Source organism: Octopus bimaculoides, chromosome 8 (assembly GCF_001194135.2).
Source record: "Octopus bimaculoides isolate UCB-OBI-ISO-001 chromosome 8, ASM119413v2, whole genome shotgun sequence".
Taxonomy (NCBI): Eukaryota; Metazoa; Mollusca; class Cephalopoda; order Octopoda; family Octopodidae; genus Octopus; species Octopus bimaculoides.
In genome coordinates this window covers 67,982,243-67,990,199 of record NC_068988.1, presented here as the reverse complement: position 1 = coordinate 67,990,199, position 7,957 = coordinate 67,982,243, and the positions used below count along the sequence as shown (strand labels likewise).

General features: G+C 38.6%; 1 long non-coding RNA gene across 1 annotated transcript in view; it reads right to left on the bottom strand.

Annotated features, from left to right (window-relative positions):
- Positions 1 to 6,687: 6,687 nt before the first annotated feature.
- Positions 6,688 to 7,957, bottom strand: part of LOC128248522 (uncharacterized) — an 18,675-nt gene continuing 17,405 nt past the window's right edge. The window contains exon 3 of the long non-coding RNA XR_008264694.1: positions 6,688 to 6,746. This is a non-coding gene — a long non-coding RNA (uncharacterized LOC128248522). The remainder of the gene's footprint in view (positions 6,747 to 7,957) is intronic.

Genomic DNA, 7,957 nt, shown 5'->3' with positions numbered 1-7,957 from the left:
GTCGTGATGGTGCTGCTGACGTTGATGAACATGATGATGATGATGATGATGATGATGGTGACGGCTATTGAGGAGTTCGCAATTACGATAGTAATTATGACACCTTCAATTATGCTGATGGCGACGGTGACGATGATGATGACGACGACGACGACGTTGATGACGACGACGATGATGATGATGATGATGATGATGATGATGATGATGATGATGATGATGATGATGATGATGAGATAAAATTATGTCATCTTCAAAGCTGCTGCTGATGACGATGTAATTGTCGATGGGCGGCATTGAGCATGGTAATGACAGTGGAATAGTGTTGCTGCTGCTGCTGCTGCTGCTGCTGATGATGATGATGATGCTGGGAATATTGATAATTAAGTTCACCTTCTTTATGATGCCTTGTAATTAATAAGAAAATATCATCGTGCTTAGCCATCGTGGTATCACCACCTCCCCCCAGCACCTCACCCCGCCACCACCACCACCAACACCACCACCGCAATCATCATCATCATCATCATCATCGTCATCATCATCATCATCGTCATCATCATCGTCATCATCATCGTCATCATCATCGTCATCACCATCATCATCATCATCGTCATCATCATCATCATCATTATGATCATCGTCACTGTCCTCGCCTTCGTCGTTATCCTCGTCACCACCGCATTTTTCTTTATTTCTATTACAAATTATGTTGATATATTGTCTTTAATCGAATTAACTCGAACGTCTTCCACGTTGAGCAATCACTTAAAAGAACAAGTAGAAATATAACCTAATCAGTCCACCACCACCACCACCACCACCACCACTACCACCACCACCTGCTTACCAGTCCTGCAACAATAACATGAACAACAACAGCAACAACAGAAATAAATTTGAATTAACCAATGCAAATATAGAAAGCATTTAATTATGGATCACCAGCTTTAATAATTACAGTAACTACTACTACTACTACTACTACTATGAAAATGACTGAGCGAACGAGTGAGCCTCTTCATGGTTACCGTTCCTGCAAGAAATAGCGGATTAACCTTCCTCAAGACACACCCCGCAGTCTTAAAGACACATTGGAGAATATTGTTGTAGAGACGTTATATCTAAAAAGGAGAGGATAGAAGTAACCCTCCCTCAAATACTGCTGGCCCTGTGCCAGAATTTGAGTCCGTTATTTACTCTATACCTAGGTTGTGACGTAAGACACACTGGTGCTGGTGCCACGTAAGAAGCAGCCAGTACACTCTGTAAAGTGGTTGGCATTAGGAAAGGCATCCGACCGTAGAAACCAAACCCAAAACAGACAATGGAACCACCGGGCGCGGCTCCTGTCCATGCCAGCTCCTGTCAAACCATTCAACCCATGCCAGTATGGAAAACGGAAGCTAAATCATGGTGATGATGATTGTGATGTTATTGACGAAGTACTTAACTCTGTCGACTTAATAAATTTATCCAGTAGATAACGGTCGCCTCCTCCCTCCCCATTGCTAAGCTCTTTCTTTTTTTTTGGGTGTGCTTTTCCTCAATTCCATTGTTCTTAGAGCCAAACTTATACTCTTCTACCAGGAAATTATTAAAGGTCGGTTCTGTTTCGACACCTTGTTGTTGAATCTGAATTCACTGAACACAAAATTCAACTTTATCTGCAGACAAAGTTTGAAACGATCAAAGATTTCTTTGGGCGAGTTTCTAACATTTACGATGACTGTCAACATACAGCGCAATTCTCTCTTTGTGATCCTAACCGAACTAAACAAATAATTAAATACATTCATAAATAAACACATACATAGATATATGAATAAATAAATAAATAAATAATTTCTTCATTAAATAGAGATCACATCTGTAAATGACTTTGAAATTCTGTCGGAAAGAATGTTCCGATTGTGTATCAGTTTGATTATTTATTCATGTGAAGGACTGAGATGTCTATAGGCACCATATTTAACACAGCATATAATGTTGGGATGGAGATGTGCGGAATTGATAATGACAAGGTGTAAAGTTTATTCTGAAAAAAAAAAAAAACACTTGTATTAGTTTTTGGTGAGAAGACGTGGCTGTGTGAAAAGAAGTTTGTTTTCCAGCCATTTGGTCACGGGTTCAGCCCCACTGCGTGACACCTGGGTCTATTGTCTTCTACTATAACCGACCAAAGTTGTGAGTGAATTTCGTTGACGAAAACTGAAAGAAGCTCGTCATATAAATATAATCTGTTTCTGAGGGTATGTGTTTTTGTGTCTGCGTTTATCACCTACCACCGCTTGATAATCGGTGTTGGTTTGTATACGTCCCCTTAACTTAGCAGTTCGGCAAAAGATGTAGACTGGATAAGTACTAGGCTTAAAAACTAATTACTGGAGTCGATTCGTTCGACTAAAATTCTGCAAGACGATGTCCCAGCATGGCCGCAGTATCATGACTAAAGCATGCGCGCGCGCGCGTGTAGACACTCGCACACAAAACGTAGACGTTCCACATTACCAAATTACCGTCGAAAGAAGAAGCGGTTCCACAATAAATTGTCGACACAACTACCAAATATAAATCCTCAACAACTGCACACTTACACACAAACAAACATACACACGCACACATACACACGCACACATACACATACGTACATGTAAGCACACGTACTCACATTGACCCACAGTATACGCGCCACATATTATCATTAAGCACACAATACATACACATGTAACACTAATATTTACATCATAAACACTCGTTACACAACCTGTATACACACGTCAATCACAAGCAATACATACTCTTCGGACGAAATACCTGAGACAAATCAAACGAGAAAGAAACCTTCTTTTTTTATAAGTTAGCCAGGAAGAAAAATACATTAGTCATGGCTTTCGAAGACTCCTTCCCCACCTGCTTTCAGGTTGGTGAGATTAATCAAATTGATAATTAGCTTGAACACCTGTAAATCAATAGTTTGCAAAAATCGTGAGTCGGAAGATAATTTTGTAGAGTTTCAATCATTGGCAGAGGAAGTTAAAGGATATCTGAGTGTGTTTAGTGTCAATATAAGATGTGAGGCACAATGGTGGTTACGAGAAGGGAAGGGTAAGAGACGTTTTGGCATAGGCGTTTTGGCGTAGCCGATTATTTGGCGTCAGTGATTCGACACCGACTTATTTGACATCAGGCGTTTTAATATCTTCTCCTCACCCTTTCTGTTTATGTGTGTGAACATATTTCTATTTGTATGTCTGAAGAGAAGGAAAGTATGTAAGTCAACCGTGTTCATTTAATAAATTGTAACATCTATCATCATCTCTTTCTCTCTCTCTTTGTCTCTTTCCTTCTCTTTCTTTCTCCCTTTCTGCCTCTTTCTCGCACTCTTTTTTTTTCTGAAAGTGCATACTTCCATGTTGGTGCGCGCGCATGCTTGTGTTTTTTGCTTCCGGCACTAAAAGTCAGCTGCGCCAAATCGCCTGAGTGCAAACAAATGTGTCAGCTCGAGAGGAGAGATAAGTGAAGTCGATTAGACATAACTGAAAAAGATATGCAGCTGTCTTTTATCGAACGGCGGAATTTATTCTAGTTACAATAGAAGACGCAAAATAAGAACACTGTTTCCTGCGGGATAGTGCTTTGAGCGAGTTAGCATCATTAACCTTTGGTTTTAAATTTAAGACAGCTCACGCATAGCATCTGCATTGTTTCAACGGTACTCAAGCGCTTGTTATACTTGCGCAATGTGTATTCTCCGTTAGTGATATGTTATTTTATCTCCGTTATTGAACTTAAGATAAATCCTTGATGATACATTGTACTCTATCTACTGATAATAAGATAAACCCAAGGCTCTATAATGCAGTTTTCACAATGTCAAGTACGTCGTTTCACAGTGAATGATCATCAGAAATTGTCTCAGGAATTATAACAACTTTGAAGAATATAAAAGTATATTGCTAATGGCAAGAAAGGTTGTTCCGATTTATTGATGTCAAGTGACTATGTTTTTTGAACCCATGGCCTCATTAAGGAAAGTTCTCAATGTCATTACTTAATAAAGCTGTTAATTTTGCGGAAGATTGAAAAAGAGAAGTGGCAAAGAGTAAAGCACAAAGCCCAAACACACACACACACACACACACACACACACACACACACACACACACACACTCTCACTACCTCCCCCATATGTATGTCTGTGTTTCGTATGCCTGACGCTTGAATGTCTGCTTATATATATATATATATATATATATATATAACAGATATGCATATATATATATTTACACACATGAAACATACACATAAATACTAAAACAGCACATACATGTCCCTATGCATACTTGAACCCATGAATCTATACTCTGAGGGGAGGAACCACTGGGTTTTGCATATTTGTATATTTCAGTGATTATTCTCCTCAGATTTAAAACTTTCAATAACATACCAGAAATAAACAATTACACATTAAGACAATGTCACTGGGGAGGCAACACGCTGCCGATCAACCTGATAGAAATAGCAACCAAATCTCCTTGCAATTCACAGCTTAAAGTCTCAAATAACAAGAACACATAATTTTGCGACACACTATATATTGGACTATACAGACCGATACATGTAGAGGTTGGAAATTATAACTGGTCTCCGTCGGTTACGACGACGAGTGTTCCAGCTGATCTGGTCAACAGAACAGCTTTCTCGTGAAAGTAACGTGCAAGTGGCTGAGCATTCCACAGACATGTGTACACTTCACATGATTCTCAGGGAGATTCAGCGGGACAAAGAATGTAACAAGGCTAGCCCCTTTTATATTACAGGTACAACTCCTTATTGCAAGCTGAATGGACTGGAGCAACGTGGAATGAAGTGTTTTGCTCAAGGACACAACGTGCTGCTGGGAATCGAACTCACGATCATGAACATTAAGCCACGCGCCCTCACCTGGAAATTAAAGATGAGACTCTCCCACCTAAATAACTTGATTGTGTAGTTTCTTTTTTTATAACATCTGTGTGGTGGAGGGGCAGAATCATTCGAATAAATACTCTAAATTGATTGATCAAAGAAAAACTTCCCTGGAAAGTTTCCAATGACTAATTCAAATAATAATCCTTTCTACTCTAGGTACAAGGCCTGAAATTTGGGGGAGGGGATAGTCGATTACATCGAACCCGATGTTTCACTGGCACTTAATTTATCGACCCCGAAAGGATGAAAGCAAAGTTGACCTCGGCAGAATTTGCATTTAGAAAGTCAAGGCGGACGAAATGCCGCTAAGCATTTCGCCCGGCGTGCTAACGATTCTGCAAGCTCACCGCCTTAATAATAATAATGATAATAATAATAATAATAATAATAATAATAATAATAATAATAATAATAATGGTGTCAAGATTTGGTGCAAAGACTAAAGTTTTGAGGAATTGATACCCTCACTCACAGAATTTGGGTGAAAAAATGAGGTATACAAAGTGACATTTTTGTGACTACACAAGCCTCCTCAAGTTGAAAAAAAAAATGTGGTCTTTTTTTTTATCAAAATTGACCATTTTTATTTAGTGTCAAATCGAAAGGTATCTGATTAATATTTGTTTCATAAGTCTCATGTGGATCTAAATTATGCTAGAAAATTATGGTGAAGGTGCATAATTTATTTTTAATGATTTAATGACAAGTACAATGTAACACGGTTGGCAAACATTTTTTAATCATAAATCAACAACCTTCCAAGATACATAATTGAATTTATTTTTAAAGTACAAGATATGAGTTATACTATAAAAAGAATCTCCCAATACATACCTATTCAGCTGATTTTTAACAGAAAATATTATGATTAGATGTTAATTCTTCACTTAGCACTTGAGCATGGGAAACCCGACTGAAATATTTGAAATACATTTAACTGCCATTGCAAACCACCCAGGAGGCTGCAGTTCAGGCTCTTTGCTCCCTTTTGTTCATGTGGAGGGTTCCTAGTCCTTGGCTGATTCTCGAAATTAAATAATCTTTCCTTTTGCTTTTCCTGTCTCTCAACAGCTTTGGTGTATCTTGAATCTTTTCCGCCAGTCATACATTTTCTGGGACTCCCTTTGATCTCGTGTGAACATGACATCTTCATGCTTGTCTTTCTTAGCTCTTCCCTTGTCTTTTTTGATGACGTCCTCTGCATCTTCAGGCATTATGTCAAAAAGATCAGGTAACAGCTTTTCGGTGAAATTCACTCGGTTCTTCTGCTCTTTTAAGCTTTTTCTACTTTCCAGAGACACCAGCCTTTTGTGCGTCTGTAGCAAATCTAGAACGTTCTCCTTCACATGATCTATTCTGATAGTTGGTTTTCCCAACCTGTTATGTATTGAAACAATTTTATTCAGCAAACAACAACAGTCACTATGACATTTCGGTTGCTGATCATGTATCACAACCCAACAAACAATGTGCTTTTCTTGCATTTTAAGATTGTTTGTCTTAATGTGATAGAGATATTGCAGAATTTCTTCGTTTGTAGGCAATTGACTGTCTTTAATGTCCGAATGTGTTTTACTAATGAGAAATATTTCTTTACTGGATCTTGTTTTCGCCATCTTCAATTGTATATATCCCTTAAAAAGCACTTGAATACCAATTTTAAAACGTCAGCGTCTTATCATTGTGAAGTTACATTATTTATATTATATATGGCGTAGTGGTTTAAAGCGCGGGCTACTAACCCCAAGATTCCGAGTTCGATTCCAGGCAGTGACCTGAATAATAATAATGATAATAATAACAATTATAATAATAATAAAAATAATAATAACAACAACATCGAAAAATACCTTAGGAATGAGAACCCAGGTGGGGGAAACATTAATTGCTGGCAAGATGCCGAAAAGTGTAACTTCGTCTGGCGAAGAGTCGTCAACCGACAGGGAGGCAAAAAAGATTGAAAGTTTAATATTTGGCGATATTCCGGATTCTTCTGAAAGTGAATTTCCCCAACCATCAATGTGTACTGGTTGCAAGGAGGAATATTGACATGAAAAGCCTTCAAACAGAAGAAAGTAAACAAAAAAAGAAGTTTTGCGTCGGTGACTGGAAGTGGAACCCGCCAGCTGTCGACAAACAAAAATGACCTGATAAAGTACAAGATCGACCCCAGTATGCAAGTGGTGCTTAATTGATCAACCCCGAAAGGATGAAAGGCAAAGTCGACCTCGGTGGAATTTGACCTCAGAACGTAACGGCAGACGAAATACTGCTAAGCATTTTGCCCGGCGCGCTAACCACTCTGCCAGCTCGCTCGCCGCCGCCTTGCCATTGCTAGAATAACGAACGACCGCAGAGAGGCTTCTCTCTCGATTTTGCTGTTGTTGTTATCATTTAATATCTGCCCCCCCCCACTCATTTACTAGACATATAATGAAAAGTATCTCAGCCGTGGCCAAACGCTCTTTCAGATATACTATGTCTAAAAGAACATAATATAATGTATCCTTTATTTCCATAAGTCGTTGGGGTGCAGTTTGAGAGGCAAGAGAGGAAGCATCGTATTTTTCAATGCTAAGATTTGTAGGATGCGCGCTCTCTCTCTTTCTTTCTTTCTCTCTCTATTTCCTTTTCTCTTTCTTTCTTTCCTTCTTTCTTACTTTCTTTCTTTCCTTCTTTCTTACTTTCTTTCTTTCTCTTTCTCGCCGTCTACATATATGTGCGTGTGTGTTTGTATGTGTTTGTTATTATTGGAAACATTTTTTCCCAATAATAATCATGTATACGATTTGAGACGTTTGCCTTGCCTTACTGTTTGTTGTCCTCTTTAACGATTATATATCCGCAGCATCGGAAATCTGCAATGGCTCCATAACTACCGTCTCGGCTATAACCTTGGGGCACTTACCTAACGTACCTAATCGTTTAGATCATCCGTGAACTAAGCCCCCATACTTTGTGTGTATATATATATATATATATATAT